Genomic DNA, 18404 nt, shown 5'->3' with positions numbered 1-18404 from the left:
TGAGAAAATTTAAGATACTTAATAATGACAGAACACAGCGTCACGCTTTTGACTGGATACGACAATTTGCTTTTGTATTTTTACCAGCTAGGCCCGTAATTCAGAAACTAGAATTGGACTGGATACGACAATTTGCTTTTGAATTTTCACCGGCATTGCCTGTAACACAGAAACCAAAATTTATTTGCGGCGTGTAATTGACCTCAGGTCATTCATTACACTTTGATGAATATGTGCCGTAGCGTGCACAGGGCCCCGAGCCGTAGTAGTGCTATTTCATCTTTAGTTTTCTGCACTGCTGCCTTCTCCTCTACTATCCTTTATATCTATCAAAACAGCTCTTCAACTATCGATTTATGTAGGATTAGGTATGAGTAAAGAAAACCCGATATGACAAGTTTTACCGAAAGTGACAATTTTCATTAGATACTCCAAAACTACCAGCGTAATTTTAATGAAAGACAGAAGTGTAATCATCAGCACGCACAAAATTTTCAGCAATCGCACACACATTTTGGTAACGATAGAGTTTTTTCCAAACAACAGCAACAAAACCAGCCGGTTAGCATACCTAACCAACAATGTAATGTGCAAGGTCAACCAAGCTTTAATGTTTCGCCGCCCACACGTATAGCGTCGGCTCCGCCAAATAGCAACGCACCGCAACAAGGAAATTAGTACGTACAGAAAACACATCATTTCAACTCCTATCGCAACGCGCCGTATAGAAGTGACTATCATGACAGACGTAAAAGTAATGAGCACAATTTTCAGCGTACGTTTAATAACAGTCGGTCTTACCAAAATCATCCGCAACAACAGATTATCATGAATGAATCAGACAGTCGGTATCATCCCGAACCTAATGCGTCAGGACGAAATAACAGAACAGTACAAATAGTCGAAATGCCACAGCATCCTCCGGCAAATAATAGCACGTCTGATAGAATTTGACTAGATACAGCACAGGTTGCATCTTCCAGCAACGCAAGCAATACTTTTGACACACAGAATCTTGTTCACGAAAATGTTATTACTTTTGACAACATCCGAGACACACTTTTACATGAATTGATTAATGTGAAACATGCTTTGTTGAACGCACTTCTTTTATCACAGCCAGATCTAACTAGAAATTTTTCCATTGTCACCAACAGTTCTAACACAGCTTTAGGCGTACACATTTTTCAGGAAATTGAAGAAGACGGTTCTACAGTAATTAAAAACATCGCCTTTGCGAGTCGCATTCTGTCACCTGCTGAACGCAATTATTCTGTTACAGAACTTGAAACATTATGTATTGTATGGGCATCTACGAGGTTTCGGAATTTTCTTTATGGAAGACATGCGACCGTTTACACAGATCATAGAGCGATACAGTTTTTACTTTCAGCAAAATTTACACACGACAGATTAAGCAGATGGAAACTTTATTTACAGCAATTTAATTTTACAATTGTTCACATTCCAGGTACACAAAATGTTATAGCAGACGCACAATCCCGTTCTATCAGCAACAATCAGCAAGACATCGCAATCAACTTCTGCCAATCAAATTTTAGCGTCATGTATATTCAACAAGTTGCATTCGAAAATTTTATTTCGTCATCATTACGAGACATAGCACAGGAGCAGAGCAAAGACAAAGTATGGAAAGAAATTAAACACCTTCGGCAAGATAGGAATAATGTTACCATCAGAAACCATTACACTGTACGCAATAATTTTCTGTTTCGCCGCTCTCACCTTGACAGCAACAGTTGGTTACTATGTATTCCTGACGAGCTTGTTAAGAAATTAATTTGGTATACTCATTTAAGTTACGCACATTACGGAGCCAGAAAATGTTTTCTTATACTGAGACAGAACTGTTATTTTGCGAACATGGAGAAACGTATTCGACGAGTTTTAGTGTCATGTAAAATCTGCCAGAAAGCTAAGTCAGACACGACTTCACATATTCCTCCCTTACATCCCATTGTAACTGTTAAATTGAGACACAAGGCCACTGTAGTCATTTTTGGTCCGATTCCGAGATCTAATAGAGGTTTTTGTTACATATTTGTCGCTGTTGAACTCACTTCAAAATTTGTTACCTTCACTCCGTTACGCAAAGCTACTGCTAAATCTGTTTCGAAAGCATTTGTAACACATTTTCTATTTCATGTAGGGCATGTATTGAAAGTAATTTCTGACAATTGACCACAGTTTCGATTTGCTATATGGACACGTATGTTACGAACAAGAAACATTTCTCCGATCTATATGTGCAAGTATCACGCTTCTTCGAACACTTGTGAACGACTAATGAAAGAAATTGGTAAACTATGTAGAATATACTTCTATAAAAAACATATTGATTGGGATACACACATACTGTCATTCCAGGATGTGATTAACTCCATACCAAATGAATCTACTATGTTATCTCCGACTGTTATACTGAAAAATGTTGAACCACCTAACAAAATTAAAGAATTAGTATCCTTTCCTACATCTCGTTGACAACGACACCATGAAATAATTGACATTGCGCTGAACAACATCAAACGTGCCGCAGAGCGCCGCAGAAGACAGCAAAAACAAGTTAGTACACGTCGTGACTTTCACATTGGACAGAAGATATTAGTACGCACACATTATTTATCCAACAGAGGAAAGAGTAGATGCAGCAAATTTGAGCTTCTATATGCAGGTCCATACAGAAATCACAGCATTCCTCACCCCAATGTAGTACACGTCGAAACTCTGAGAACCAGAAAAAGTAAAGGCAATCACCATGTCTCCAATATTAAACCCTTTATTGAATGAACATACTTTATGATTTATCACACTGTAATGCCATTTGAAGATATTTATATGACTAATTACTGATGATTATCATGTTTCTTCTTGGCAAGTGCCCGACAAGGTAAGGTTAGCAGGTCGCTTTTCTTGTCGTTATATATCAGACCGTGCACATTTTCCATTTTTCGTGTATGTATGATTGTTTTCCTGTTTTGTTTGTATGCACTACGAAATCTTTAAGATATAACAAACACCAGTTGACTTTAACATTTTTCCTTATGGTATCTCAATATCTTGACTATTCTACACTTTTGGCTACTGCATTATGAGACTGTGTGTACATTTTTGCACCTGAACACTCTCTATGTTTTTTACATAATACGTTTTCTGTTATGCTATGCTGTATGCTTAATTATATCACTAGAAACCAGTTTTTATTTAATGGGTATATGACTTAAGTGCAAGATATTAATCCTTATTCATCATTTTCAGAAAGTAATAAGGTGTAAAAGAAATAAATTAAACAAACCACAGTGGATTACTATGAAATGGGAATTTGAACTTCGGAATGAACGAAAGAAAATAGAATACCTTGTGATGAAGAGTAAATGGATCAGAATTAACAAGCATTAACAAGAGTATACTATACACATCGTAAGATAGCAGTCTTAACTAATTTTTTTCTTTCAGAATACGAGACGATTGATGCAGGCTGTCAGACAGAACTACACATCTTAGTTTTAGTGATGAAATATGCGAGAAATAAGAAACTCTATACTAAGAATAGAATAAATAAATGGTAATATGAATAATGAAGTGTCTTTTTTGCAGATGATAATGAATGATGATGAATAGTTATATGAAGAATATGCTAATATGAATAATGAAGTTTTTCTTTGCAGGTGATGATAGTAATGAAGTTATGGTAATATGAATAATGAAGTTTTTCTTTGCAGATGAGGATAATGATGAAGTTTTTATATTTACTGTTAGTTAAGAGATGCTATGTAGTTATTTAAGTATTTGTTGCAGTTCGTTTTGACAGTATGTCTAATATCGCATGGTGTAATGACTGAATGTTTTGGAAAGGACAGCTAGAATACATACATGATGAGTACACGTTTCATAACCTGCTAATTCGAAGTTCACTACTTTTCAGTATAATATGCGTTTTTTTCTTTCAGCTTAATAATCCATTTTGTATTTTTTCCAGGAGAAGCTATTCATGAAATTAATGTGCTATAAGCAGTTAGTCATTAAACCTATTCTAGTAGTTGCATTATTTTTACCCATTTGTGTGAGTCATTCATGAATGTGATCACATATACTCTACTTGTTTCATAACCTTGCTACAGCTGACTCATGACGAATCATATTATGTAAGTAGGTTATTTAGGTTTTCTTATTGGTAACGCCATGTAGCGCTCTGTATGAAAATCACTGGCTGTAATGTGTGCAGTCTGTGGCTAGTTCGCATTGTTGTCTGCCATTGTAGTGTTGGGCAGCTGGATGTTAACAGCGCGTAGCGTTGCGCACTTGGAGGTGAGCCACCAGCAGTGGTGGGTGTAGGGAGAGAGATGGCGGAGTTCTGAAATTTGTAAGACTGGATGTCATGAACTGCTATATATTTTATGACTATTAAGATAAATACATTGTTTGTTCTCTATTACAATCTTTCATTGGCTAACTATGCCTATCAGTAGTTAGTGCCTACCGTAGTTTGGATCTCTTATTTAGCTTGCAGTAGTGGTGCATGCTGTATTGCAGTAGTTCGAGTAACGAAGATTTTTGTGAGGTAAGTGATTTGTGAAAGGTATAGGTTAATGTTAGTCAGGGCCATTATTTTGTAGGGATTATTGAAAGTCAGATTGCGTTGCGCCAAAAAATATTGTGTGTCAGTTTAAGCACAGTCATGTATAATTGTTCAAAGGGGATGTTTCAGTTACTAATCCTTATTTGCAGCAATAGCTCAAAAGCAAATATTTTCATTCCCCAGCAATTAATTATCGTTCTCAAGGCGACCTGTCGACCCTGCCAGGATACTTCACTGTAACCTTCTGATTTTTTCTTGTAGTTTGTGTAATTAGTGTAGATTTTGTTTATTGCTAGCACGTAATTGTAGAGAGAATCTCCTTTGTAGTTGCAGTATTTCATTGTTGGACATTAAAACAGGTGTGGCACGCATGTAAATTTGCACCAAGTATTTCGCAGCTGCGCTTGCAATTAACTAGATATTAATTTCAGTGCTATGTTAATGTGTTCTCTTATTTTTGCTCTTCAAATTGTGTTTCTATGTGTTGTTGTATGAAATATTGTAACAATAATTGCATGTGAAAGACATAATACTAGGCTCCAAAGTAAACTGAGAAATGACAGTGAAGACGAAACCAGTGTGTTAGCGCCACCATGTAATGAATTAACTAATGTTCAAAGTAGTAATTTGGTAATTGTGCATTGGGAAATGGTGCGAGCTGCAAATAATGATGTAGGCAGTGAAACAATTAGTGAACAGGGAAGCATTATCATTCGATCGGTCGGCAACAGCTCGCCTCAGGATTCCGAAATGACAGGACACAATCTTGCAAATACTGTAGATTCAGGCTTTGCGTCCTCACCATTTTCTCAAATAAATCAAGACACATTTTCTGCTTTTCAAAATGCGAATATTGCCACTTCAAATGCACTGCCGAATAGCACTGAGGAACATGTTTCAGACACCAGTGCACTGTTATTACAGTTAATGCAAGAAATGGGACAAAGGCTACAAAAGTTAGACACAACGCTTGAACAAAATCAGAAACAAATGGGACAAAAACTTCAAAAATTAGACACATTGGAACAACACCAGAGACAAACACAGAAACATTTAGATACAATGGAACAAAATCTTCAAAAGTTAGACACAATGGAACAACATGAGAGACAAACACAGCAACAGTTAGACACAATGGAACAAAATCTTCGGAAGTTAGACACCACACTTGAACAAACACGTGAAGATTTAACTACTGAGTTACATGACATTGAATCGAAATGTCAATAAGACTGTAATGCCGTAAAAACACAAATTTGTGAGCATTTCCAACCAATTTTTTCCCGTCTTAAAAATACCTCACAGAATCACGAAGCAGCCATAAAAGAACTGCAAACTATTGTTCATGAAAATCACGACACCTTGCAAGCTAAACTTGACTCAGTTGCATCTACCGATTCGGTTATGCAACTTGCAAAAACTCAGGAAAACTTAAAGGACACAGTAGATACGATTTCAACACAAGTGGACACTCTGAAACTTGGTTCAGAAAAACACACAGAGGAAATAATTTCACTAACGGATAAAGTAGCCAAACTTTCAGATCAGTTCACTAACTTACCTACAAAGGTAGATGATGATCTGAATGACACAAGACCTGTAGCCTTCACGGACACTGAAGAGTATGAACAAATTAGAAAATTCAAACAAAATCAAAATCAAATCAATACACATTACAAAAAAGATATCCGGGAAGTGCAAGATCAGTTGGCACAAGCAATACAAGAATTGTATGAGCGAGTTGCGTCTCGCCGACACGATGATTTTGACTATAAGCTGTTCATTACTACACGTAAATTCAAAACATTCAAGAATGACAACGACATTCATCCACAAGCATGACTCCATCAATTCTCTCATTGTTTTCCACCCAACTGGGCATTGGAGCACAGGTTAGAATTTATATGTGGCTACTTGGAGAATGAACTATCTGTAAGAATGCGATTGGTCATTCATGATTGTCACAGTATTGTCAGCGTATTGGTCTCAAGCTACACAAGACCGAGTAAAACATAGCATCATAGTGATGAAACGTTTCAAACAATTTGAATTTTCCAGTCTTATGAAATATTTTGAAGACATGTTGCATAAGAATCAGCATCTTTCAAACCCATACAGCCCCTCAGAACTCATCCGCATTCACTTAATCAAATTGCCTGAACATTTACGACATATTATTTTGGCAGGACGTTGCAAAGACGACATTGAGGCGTTTCAGGAACTGTTACAAAAACTGGAAATTGACACTGACAATCGCGGAACGCGAAAGCAGGAGCACAACAATTACGGGTCACATCCGTCACAATTCCGCAATGACAGAAATAATAACTTGACACGACAAGGCTATTCTTACAACATAAATTGTGACGAAAACAGACACCACCCATATGACAACCATTGGCAGAGTAGTAATAATTACAGAGAAAGATCGCATTTCCACGGAAATGATTATCACAGAGACAATCAGAGAAACAGACAATACAGGAACCAAAATAATTATTATCAAGGGAGACAGAATAACTTTAGATGCAACGGCCCACTATGCTGTTACGATTTCAGGAGAAATTCTCCACCACATGACCCACAAACAACAAACTGTGTAAACTGTGGTGTCACCGCCAGACACCACACTTGCTAGGTGGTAGCTTTAAATCGGCCGCGGTCCATTAGTACATGTCGGACCCGCGTGTCGCCACTGTGTGATCGCAGACCGAGCGCCACCACAAGGCAGGTCTCGAGATACGGACTAGCACTCGCCCCAGTTGTACGGACGACGTAGCTAGCGATGCACACCGTCGAGGCCTCGCTCATTTGCCGAGCGGAAAGAATAGCCTTCAGCTAAGTCAATGGCTACGACCTACCAAGGCGCCATTAGTAACATTGCATGTATCTAAAGAGTCTCACTTGTATCGCCACAATCTCCAGATGTACCAAAAGGATGGATTAAAGTTAAGTATTCCAGAAGCTATGTACTTTTCTTTATAGCATTCATTACGTATCCTGTTTCAGACCTCATGCCATCCTGCTTTAGCTAAACGCGTGCCTTTCGGCTTCCTCACATTGTGTCTAGGCTGTCTTGTTTAGACACAACATAAACTACCGACAAAACAACATACCTGAATTCCATCAGGGCAGAGCCTTCTCGTCAAGGTGAATTTGTAAAAGTTAGGTCTCCTAATGCCAATAACGACGCGCGCCACCAAAAAAACAGACAATGACTCGCACCGCAGGCAGCCACGTGCACCGGCTGGCTCAGCAAAACATAACATAGACGCTAACCTTGAGAAAAATTTGAGCATTCTTTACCGATGTACCATATACCACATGATAATTCTGTTTAAGCTGAAACTCTGCGCACTAGAAAGAGTAAAAGATTGCACCACATTTCACATGTATAACCGGTTATTGAGAGTTAATCTGTTTTTTTAACTTAGTCTTTGCTATAAAATTTTTCACTTCACGCTACTAGTACACATTGTCACACTTAGAAACTGCTATCATGTAACAATGTTTTGAAGCTAACTATCCAATCTAGAACCTAGGGAACATATTTAGAGAGTAATTACCACTGCATTGTGATAGCGAACAGAGAACACAGTGTTACTGTGTGTGTACATTCTTGCTTGTTAGTTCCACGATTACGTAACGACTATAAGTCTCACATACTTAGAGCATATACCAGTACTGCTAACGCGATTTTAGTGCAACATTTTTGTTTACATGAGAATACATTCTGGATTTAAAGTACTCTCTGTGAGCTTAAAGATGACTTAGCATTTGGTTTCTTTATATGACGACTCTACTAATGTGTGACACAATTTACATTGTTGCTTTTGCAGTGTATCAGTTCTATATCTGCACAATTTTTCTGAATTCTTCTGGAAAGTAAAACATGTTTTAGTAGTAACTTTTGTGGTATAGCTACAATGAGACAGCCTTTTTCGTAGCACAACAATACGTTACAGTATAGTACTTTCTTGATATGGATCTGTACGTAATAACTACGATATCTATACGCATAGCATTTCGCTCTTGTTTATTACGAGGTAAGTGCATCGACTTCCACAGAACTTTGCTTACGGACGACGATAATTACGACACTTGGAACATTTTTTACCCTTAAGTAATGACCGATATTATCTTAAAACAAGACGCACAGTTTAGCGCTACAGTACACGTATTTGAGTGATTAATTTTGTACTTAAAACATTTATTTTTAGAGATATTTGAAGTACAATGATACAAAGTTTTTCTGTGATACATTTCATTCCATTGCAATAATCTGTAACACCTGAGGGTATAATTACATTAATCCTCAGGGGGTGCACGCCTACTTTGTCTACCATGTGTTTGGCAAGCACGAGGAGCCCCAGCTAATATGCTATTTGCTTATACAACTTTACACGTCGGTACCATATTTCTCTAACACATAAACTACACAGCTATCTGATCATTTCACTGAGAGATACAAACACTTATTTTACTACTTCAGTGACAGATGTTTATGTAATTACAAAGTTGGATAACTTCACACTTATGAAATTCTATTTTGTCTCTACTTTGTGAACTGTTCATATTTTTTGGAACCATTGTGATACTGTGAGAGCTTTGAATGTCGCATTTGGTATGAGATCATGATTTTTAAAGTACGTTTGAGGTAGATGACACTATTGAAATGAGCAGAGAATTCCTTTCAGGTTTTGAAATTATTTCAGAAAGCTACAACGATTTTGAGACTTGACTGAGGTGCTATGATGCTATTATTACGACGACGATATGTATTATGCTGTTGAGGTATGTTTATGATCAATAAGCTGATGATATATGAGGAATTTGATTATGCTATGTATTTATTAAAACGAAATATAATAAGTGCCGATTAATATGTATATGTGTAATAAGGTAAGGAATAAGGAGTAGTGGTTAGGGACTCTGGTTTGTGAAAAAGGATGTTGGAAACCGAGAATCGTACTTTAAGAGTTACGAAATGTGTGTATATGTGTGAATGTATCACTATGTTGGCGAAAATTTTTTGGACACTTATATTTACAGGATTTTGTTTATATAGATTTGAAACGCAAATTCTCGACCTGGGAAGTTTTTATATGAGACTGTCACTGTAAGCAAACTGGTGTCGTAAATATTTTGTAAGAAAGTTAAGTGACCACCTGCACATAATGCATCGTGGGCACCCAGCTGCGCGACAGTCGCCTGGAAAAAAGCATTAGTGTGTGCCTTTCAGAGGCACAGGTGGAGACAAAAAAAGGGGCCATTATCCTCGCTATTGACATTTCTTTGTAGAAAGCATCGCAAATACGACACGCTCAAACTTGAAAACATATGATGACACTGTGGAGCTCTTAATTTATGATATTTACTGAAATGCCTAATTAAATGATGAGAAATATTTTTATGTCTATACACCTGATTATGACTACTGTCTTTCTAACTGAGAGATTGTTTTACTACCTTATGAAATGCCATATGGCTAATGAATGATGATTCATGCCCTCCTTTGTAAATATTTGCTCATTTTCTTTAATATCTAGTTTCTAGCTGCACTGCATCATTGGTTATTATAAAATTTCATAGATGTACGAATATCACTATTTTCTGTCTACAGACCCAGTAAAGAATACGTTTATGATATACTATCTTAGAAAAGAGAGCACAAATAGACATTTCCCTTCACAGGAATTGCATAAATAATTTTTTTAATGACTTGGTAACTTTGTTGCAGAGTAAGTTTTTGCGATGCATCACTCTTGTATTAAGATGTGATACAGGTATTAGACATGGCCAGCTTTAGTGTAATATTTTTTTGCTTGAGCTTTGTCATGTTTAGATATAAGTTATTACATTTGCTGCTGCTGTTTGCCAGGCATAGTGCTAGTAATTTTCACTTTGTATTATTCCGTGAAGTTAGTTTTTTTACTGATTTATTTTTCTTGTTGCTGCACTTTGGCTCATATGAGTTGTAATGTTGCATTGCTTGGTAATTTAGATTTACTGTAGCTAGCTTTGCCAATTTGCATTTTTTTGTCATTGCTGTTTGAGTTAATTGTTTTGTGCTGCTGCATTACCTCGTCCCTTAGTTAAGCTTCTGAGCTCAGTAGATTTAAGTTAGCTTAGGATGGGGTAGGGCATATAAGAGAACAAGTTCTGATGAATTGGACGAAATGCATTGAGAAGCTATAAGAAAATGGTTTGGCCACAAAAGTATTTTGAAAGAGGATATGAACAAAAACATGGTGTTTAGGGACAACAGGTTTAGGTAGGATTTTCTTGGAAATAAATGATGACGTAAGATAATGGAAAATAAATAATGAGGTAAGAAATATGTGAATATATAAATACAGAAAGCATGCTTGGATAGGATTATTTGGTGGAAACAAATATTGAAATAAGACGAAAGATCTATGGAATGAATTTTGAGTTGGACTGCAGTACCAAATGTTACACTGAAAATGAACCCTGTCATTCCTTTCGTATTATTCTACTATGTGTTTCTGTACTCTTGTGTATTTGTGTTTTTCCTGTCTTTGTGTGTTTAGCTAATACGATTTATGTTGTAGAATTTTTCTAATACTAAGTTACATTCACTATGATGAGGAATACTGTTATCCTCAAATATAATTTGCATTAATAATACGTTATTCATTTTGTAAAGATGTTTAGACTTTATTAGTTCTGTTTCAATGCTCAAGTGTGAAATTAATGTTTCAAAAACTATTCTCATTATTTTATATATTTACTTATGTCATAATTCCTGTAACATTGATGTATATGTTTATTTCTATTCTATTGTAAAGCCTGTTTTACTACTAATGTTATCTGTATTGTTATGTTCTTTAATGATGTATTTTGTACCTTTGTTATTGTATTCTTATGTTTTAAAATTCTAATTGACACCAGTTCATCAAATTAAGTAACTTGTAAGTTACATTTCACTGCACAGTTTCTGTTGGTCATAGTATGTGGACAATATGTGAGAAGTAGGGACTATTAGTGTTCGCATGTGTGTTAATAATTCAGCAAGGGACTGGATAACAGCATTGCTGGTTCTAAGGTCAACTCCAAAAACTTTGAGAGTGCACAAGTGGGGGTTTAAGGACTTGCTATATTAAATGCAAGACTCTTCGATGGTGATTGTGCAACTGCACAGTTGCAACATATGGTTGCTGGCCGTCTCTACAAGGACTACAGTGGGTCTGCATCTTTGATGACCCACCAATACCATTATTTCTACAAGGACTACAGTGGGTCTACACCTTTGCTGACTCACCGGTACCATTATTTCTACGAGGACTGCAGTGGGTCTGCACCTCTGGTGGCCCACCAATACCACAATCTCTACCAGGACTATAGTGGGTCTGCACCTCTGGTAGCCCACCAATACTGTAATCTCCACCAGGACTACAGTGGGTCTACTCTGTGATGACCTATCTACCAATATTCTTCATAACGTCGAATGACTCTGCTGTGGGTTTCCTCTGTTGTGGTCCATTACCTGTCTGCATGTCGAGAGTCAGCACTGTCTTTCCGTTGGAGAGACAACACTACTTCTTCAAGACTGCATGGAAATCCACTACTTCCATGTGCATTTTATTTTACTGCTCATACTTTGAGAAAAACACAGCAATTTTACTGTGATGAATGATCAGGACTGTCTTTATGGACTGTGTGAAAATTTTAGTTTTTGACCAACATTGTATCAATAAGTGTGTGCATTTGATGTCTTTGTTATTGTAATTATGAAAAATTTCTTTAAATCATTATTGGCCACTGCCCAAAATAATTTGTAAAACTTTTTGTGGGTTGAATGGGGGCTATGTAAGTAGGCTATTTAAGTTTTCTTATTGGTAACGCCACATAGTGCTCTGTATGAAAACCACTGGCTGTAATGTGTGCAGTCTGTGGCTAGTTGGCATTGTTGTCTGCCATTGTAGTGTTGGGCAGCTGGACGTTAACTGCACATAGCGTTGCGCAGTTGGAGGTGAGCCGCCAGCAGTGGTGGATGTGGGGAGAGAGATGGCGGAGTTTTGAAATTTGTAAGACTGGATGTCTTGAACGGCTGTATATATTATGACTATTAAGGTAAATACATTGTTTGTTCTCTATTAAAATCTTTCATCGGCTAACTATGCCTATCAGTAGTTAGTGCCTCCCGTAGTTTGGATCTCTTATTTAGCTGGCAGTAGTGGCGCTGGCTGTATTGCAGTAGTTCGAGTAACGAAATTTTTGTGAGGTAAGTGATTTGTGAAAGGTATAAGTTATTTTTAGTCAGGGCCTTTCTTTTGTAGGGATTATTGAAAGTGAGATTGCGTTGCGCCAAAATATATTGTGTGTCAGTTTAAGCACAGGCATGTATAATTGTTCAAAGGGGATGTTTCAGTTACTAATCCTTATTTGCAGCAATAAGTCAAAAGCAAATATTTTCATGCCCCAGCAATTAATTATCGTTCCCAACGCGACCTGGCGACCCTACCAGGATACCTCACTGGAATCTTCTGATTTTTTCTTGTAGTTTGTGAAATTAGTGTAGATTTTGTTTATTGTTAGCTCGTAATTGTAGAGAGAATATTCTTTGTAGTTGCAGTCTTTCATTGTTGGACATTAAAACATGTATGGCACACATGTAAATTTGCACCAAGTACTTCGCAGCTGTGTTTTCAATTAACTAGATATTATTTTCAGTGCTTTGCTAATGTGTTCTCTTATTTTTGCTCTTCAAATTGTGTTTTTATGTATTGCTGTATGAAATATTGTGACAATAATTGTGTGTGAAAGACGTAATACTAGGCTCCAAAGTAAACTGATAAATGACAGTGAAGACGAAACCAGTGTGTTAGCGCCACCATGTAATGAATTAACTAATGTTCAAAGTAGTAATTTGGTAATTGTGCATTGGGAAATGGTGCGAGCTGCAAATAATGGTGTAGGCAGTGAAACAATTAGTGAACAGGGAAGCATTATCGTTCGATCGGTCGGCAACAGCTCGCCTCAGGATTCCGAAATGACAGGACACAATCTTGCAAATACTGTAGATTCAGGTTTTGTGCCCTCACCGTTTTCTCAAATAAATCACGACACATTTTCTGCCTTTCAAAATGCGAATATTGCCGGTTCAAATGCACTGCCAAATAGCACTGAGGAACATGTTTCAAACACCAGTGCACTGTTATTGCAGTTAATGCAACAAATGGGACAAAGGCTACAAAAGTTAGACACAACGCTTGAACAAAATCAGAAACAAATGGGACAAAAACTTAAAAAAATAGACATAATGGAAAAACACCAGAGACAAACACAGCAACAGTTAGACACAATGGAACAAAATCTTCAAAAGTTAGACCCAATGGAACAACACCAGAGACAAACACAGCAACAGTTAGACACAATGGAACAAAATCTTCGGAAGTTAGACACCACACTTGAACAAACACGTGAAGATTTAACTACTGAGTTACATGACATTGAATCGAAATGTCAATAAGACTGTAATGACGTAACAACACAAATTTGTGAGCATTTCCAACCTATTTTTTCCCGTCTTAAAAATACCTCACAGAATCACGAAGCAGCCATAAAAGAACTGCAAACTATTGTTCATGAAAATCACGACACCTTGCAAGCTAAAATTGACTCAGTTGCATCTACCGATTCGGTTATGCAACTTGCAAAAACTCAGGAAAACTTAAAGGACACAGCAGATACGATTTCAACACAAGTGGACACTCTGAAACTTGGTTCAGAAAAACACACAGAGGAAATAATTTCACTAACGGATAAAGTAGCCGAACTTTCAGATCAGTTCACTAACTTACCTACAAAGGTAGATGATGATCTGAATGACACAAGACCTGTAGCATTCACGGACACTGAAGAGTATGAACAAATTAGAAAATTCAAACAAAATCAAAATCAAATCAATACACAGTACAAAAGAGATATCCGGGAAGTGCAAGATCAGTTGGCACAAGTAATACAAGAATTGTATATTTCAGAGGACACTCGCACTCCAGTATGGGAAGAGGGACATAGAATTACGGAACATCCACAAAATAATAACACAGGACGCTTCGGAAATTATGAAAGAAATTGGCAAGGCGCATTGGATTTTGAGATGGAACTGCTGAAACGAAGTAACAAAGAGCGAGTTGCGTCTCGCTGACACGATGATTTTGACTATAAGCTGTTCATTACTACACGTAAATTCAAAACATTTAAGAATGACAACGACATTCATCCACAAGCATGGCTCCATCAATTCTCTCATTGTTTTCCACCCAACTGGGCATTGGAGCACAGGTTAGAATTTATGTGTGGCTACTTGGAGATTGAACTATCTGTAAGAATGCGATCGGTCATTCATGATTGTCACAGTATTGTCAGCGTATTGGTCTCAAGCTACACAAGACCGAGTAAAACATAGCATCATAGTGATGAAACGTTTCGAACAATTTGAATTTTCCAGTCTTATGAAATATTTTGAAGACATGTTGCATAAGAATCGGTATCTTTCAAACCCATACAGCCCCTCAGAACTCATCCGCATTCGCTTAATCAAATTGCCTGAGCACTTACGACATATTATTTTGGCAGGACGTTGCAAAGACGACATTGAGGCGTTTCAGGAACTGTTACAAGAACTGGAAATTGACACTGACAATCGCCGAATGCTAAAACAGAAGCACAACAATTACAGGACACATCCGTCACAATTCCGCAATGACAGAAATAATAACTGGACACGACAAGGCTATTCTTACCACGTAAATCGTGACGAAAACAGACACCACCCATATGACAACCATTGACAGAGTAGTAATAATTACAGAGAAAGATCGCATTTCCGTGGTAATGACTATCACAGAGACAATCAGAGAAACAGACATTACGGGAACCAAAATAACTTTTATCAAGGGAGACAGAATAACTTTAGACGCAACGGTCCACCACGCTGTTCCGATCCCTGGAAAATTCTCCACCACATGACCCACAAGCAAGAAACAATGTAAACTACCGGCAAAACAACAGACCTGAATTCCATCAGAACTGGCGAGCTTCAAACAGGGCAGGTCCTTCTCATCAAGGTGAATTTGTAGAAGTTAGGTCTCCTAATGCCAATAACGACGCCCACCAACAAAGAGACAGACAATGACTCACACCGCAGGCTGTCACGTGCGACGGCTGGCTCAGCGAAACATAACATAGACATTAACCTTGAGAAAAATTTGAGCATTCTTTACCGATGTACCACATACCACATGATAATTCTGTTAAAGCTGAAACTCTGTGCACTAGAAAGAGTAAAAGATTGCACCACATTTCACATGTAAAACCGTTATTTGAGAGATAATCTGTTTTCTTTTTAACTTAGTCTTTGCTATAAAATTTTTCACTTCACGCTACTTGTACGTGTTGTCATACTTAGAAACTGTTACCATGTAACAATGTTATGAAGCTAACTATTCAGTCTAGAACCTAGGGAACATATTTAGAGAGTAATTACCACTGCATTGTGATAGCGAACAGAGAACACAGTGTTACTGTGTGTGTACATTCTTGCTTGTTAGTTCCACGATTACGTAACGACTATAAGTCTCACATACTTAGAGCATATACCAGTACTGCTAACGAGATTTTAGTGCAACATTTTGGTTCACTTGAGAATACATTCTGGATTTAAAGTACTCTCTGTGAGATTAAAGTTGACTTAGCATTTGGTTTCTTTATATCACGACTCTACTAATGTGTGACACAATTTACATTGTTGCTTTTGCAGTATATCAATTTTATACTTGCACAGTTTTTCTGAATTCTTCTGGAAAGTAAAACATGTTTTAGTAGTAACTTTTGTGGTATAGCTACAATGAGACAGCCTTTTTCGGAGCACAACAATACGTTACAGTATAGTACTTTCTTGATACGGTACTCTACGTAATAACTACGATATCTATACACATAGCATTTTGCTTTTGTTTATTACGAGGTAAGTACATCGACTTCCACAGAACTTTGACTGCGGACGACGATAATTACGACACTTGGCACATTTTTTACCCTTAAGTAGTGACAGATATTATCTTAAAACAAGACGCACAGTTTAGCGCTACAGTACACGTATTTGAGTGATTAATTTTGTACTTAAAACATTTATTTTTAAAGATATTTGAAGTACAATGATACAAAGTTTTTCTGTGATACATTTCATTCCATTGCATTAATCTGTAACACCTGAGGGTATAACTACATTAATCCTCAGGGGTAACATACCTACTTTGTATACCATGTGTTTGGCAAGCACGAGGTGCCCTAGCTAATATGGTATTTGCTTATACAACTTTACACGTTGGTACCATATTTCTCTAACACATAAATTACACAGCTATCTGATCATTTAACTAAGAGATACAAACATTTATTTAACTACTTCAGTGACAGATGTTTACGTAATTACAAAGTTGGATAACTTCACACTTATGAAATTCTATTTTGTCTCTACTTTGTGAACTGTTCATATTTTTTGGAACCATTGTGATACTATGAGAGCCTTGAATGTCGCATTTGGTATGAGATCATAATATTTTTAAAGTACGTTTGAGTTAGATGACACTATTGAAATGCGCAGAGAATTCTTTTTAGGTTTGGAAATTATTGCAGAAAGCTACGACGATTTTGAGACTTGATTGAGGTGCTATGATGCTATTATTATGACGACGATATGTATTATGCTGTTGAGGTATGTTTATGATCAATAAGCTGATGATATATGAGGAATTTGATTATGCTATGTATTTATTATGACGAAATATAATAAGTGTCGACGAATATGTATATGTGTAATAAGGTAAGGAATAAGGAGTAGTGGTTAGGGACTCTGGTTTGTGAAAAAGGATGTTGGAAACCGAGAATCGTACTTTAAGAGTTATGAAATATGTGTATATGCGTGAATGTATCACTATGTTGGCGAAAATTTTTTGGACACTTATATTTACAGGATTTTGTTTATACAGATTTGAAACGCAAATTCTCGACCTGGGAAGTTTTAATATGAGACTGTCACTGTAAGCAAACTGGTGTCGTAAATATTTCGGTAAGAAAGTTAAGAAACCACCTGCACATAATGCATCGTGGGCACCCAGCTGCGCGACAGTCACCTGGAAAAAAGCATTAGTGTGTGCCTTTCAGAGGCACAGGTGGAGACAAAAAGAGGGGCCATTATCCTCGCTATTGACATTCCTTTGTAGAAAGCATCGCAAATGCGGCACGCTCGAACTTGAAAACATATGATGACACTGTGGAGCTCTTCATTTATGATATTTACTGAAATGCCTAATTAAATGATGAGAAATATTTTTATGTCTATACACCTGATTATGACTACTGTCTTTCTAACTGAGAGATTGTTTTACTACCTTATGAAATGCCATATGGCTAATGAATGATGATTCATGCCCTCCTTTGTAAATATTTGCTCATTTTCTTTAATATCTAGTTTCTAGCTGCACTGCATCATTGGTTATTATAAAATTTCATAGATGTACGAATATCACTATTTTCTGTCTACAGACCCAGTAAAGAATACGTTTATGATATACTATCTTAGAAAAGAGAGCACAAATAGACATTTCCCTTCACAGGAATTGCATAAATAATTTTTTAATGACTTGGTAACTTTCTTGCAGAGTAAGTTTTTGTGATGCATCACTCTAGTATTAAGATGTGACATGGGTATTAGACATGGCCATCTTTAGTGTAATATTTTTTTTGCTTGAGCTTTGTCATGTTTAGATATAAG

This window comes from Schistocerca piceifrons, chromosome 3 (assembly GCF_021461385.2).
Source record: "Schistocerca piceifrons isolate TAMUIC-IGC-003096 chromosome 3, iqSchPice1.1, whole genome shotgun sequence".
Lineage (NCBI taxonomy): Eukaryota > Metazoa > Arthropoda > Insecta > Orthoptera > Acrididae > Schistocerca > Schistocerca piceifrons.
Note: the sequence above shows the minus strand (reverse complement) of the source record.